The 1595-nt window shown below is 47.6% G+C and overlaps 1 protein-coding gene across 1 annotated transcript in view; it reads left to right on the forward strand.

Annotated features, from left to right (window-relative positions):
* Positions 1-1595, forward strand: part of GRIK1 (glutamate ionotropic receptor kainate type subunit 1) — a 51895-nt gene that overhangs the window by 23092 nt on the left and 27208 nt on the right. The gene's annotated exons all lie outside the window — the stretch shown is intronic.

Genomic DNA, 1595 nt, shown 5'->3' on the forward strand with positions numbered 1-1595 from the left:
GATATGGCCTGCCGTGGGGTGGTAGCTGCGGGTGTCCCCAAGCCCAGCACAGGTGACAGCAGCTCCCGAGGCTGCTGGCCCTTGCTCTGTGTGCTGGCTCAGCTCTGGGTGGTAATTGCTGATGGGTTAATGGAGAATTTAACTGTAATTGCTCCCACACAGCTCTCCAGACAGCTTCTCTTTTCATTTTTAATGAAGCACTCTGTCTGTTTTTCCCTGTACCAAGGCTGCTGGCGAGGGTTCTAATCATTTGTATAAAGTGTGGAAGAAGGTTTGTACACACACAGGTGATGCCAAAACCCTCTGGGCTGGGTCTTCTCACTCAGCCTTTGGGTTTTAATGGTGACTCTCCTATTGCAGTTTAGAGACAACAGTCTCTCTGAAAGCAGGAATTCTCCTGGTAGGATAAGTTTTTCTCCACTTGAGACACTGTAATTGCAAAGACTAAAAAGATCTTGGCAGGATTCAGCTTTTTCACCAAAATCAAGGGGGGTTAATTATTATTTTACTTCTTGGGAGCTGTGCTTTTCCCATCTTTGAGTAAAGACCCCTGCTACAGCAAAACCAGTCCTTTTCTCCTGTGCCATCCTTCCTGATTCACCTAAAATTTACGGGGTAAAATTACAGTATTTTGGATGTGTATTGGCATCAGCTCCAAAGTCTGGCTTAATGTGCAGGGCTGGGGGCGTTTTTCCCCACACAAACCTCTCAGTGCTGGCAGTGTTCAAGCATTATTGCCTCAAAATTTGGATGAGTGTGTTATTAGCTCCTTACAGAAAAGAATAGAGATGATTAAGTGGGTGCTGTCATTCACTAACATATGGAAATTGGGACTAAGCTTGTTTAGAAAAGATGTAAATTACCCCAGGAATCTCATCCCTCTTTGAACATAAGGTGCTTAAAACACAAAAGTGGGATTTGGAGACCAGATCCACTCACTGCTCCCCACAGGACTTACAACCCCTGGTTGCTGTTCTATGAGGAGAAGACAAAAACTGCATCCACTAAGTCTGAAGTGTTCTGCAGTCATGAGACAGAAACTTTTTGTAGTGGTTAGAATTGTATTTTGCTCATGGTTCACACAGATCTCATCATTCCACACCCCTCCTTCTTGCACAGTGCAGAAAGGTTTTGTGTTTGTGCTGTTTCTGTGAGAATAGACCAGTGTAAAACACCCTTCCTGTGTTCCCATGGAGCACATGCATCCTTAATAACCCAGTTTAATCTCCAGCAGATCAGGCTGAGGCACAAAGGCCCTCTCCCCTCCTTGCTGGGGAGTAGATCATCCCCTGACACACAGAAGCAATCTCCCCTTGGGCTGCAGGCATTTCGTGTTCTGCTGAACTGATTTAAACCAAATTACAGCTGGTTCAGAGCAGGGGCTCAGTGGGGAGGGCACATGGCACCTGTCACACTTGTCACTAAACTGCAAAACATCCCCTGACCTCCCAGTGATGTCCTACCTCGGTCTGACCCTTCCTTGTCCCTCGAGCCCCTCCAGGCAGGGCTGTGCTGCGGTGCTGCCCCTTTGCCCAGTGCTCTCCTGGCGTTCTCTGCGTGCTCTGTGACTCTGCTGCTCCCTGCTCTCATTCCTG

The sequence above is a fragment of the Geospiza fortis genome, unplaced genomic scaffold (assembly GCF_000277835.1).
Source record: "Geospiza fortis unplaced genomic scaffold, GeoFor_1.0 scaffold1532, whole genome shotgun sequence".
Lineage (NCBI taxonomy): Eukaryota > Metazoa > Chordata > Aves > Passeriformes > Thraupidae > Geospiza > Geospiza fortis.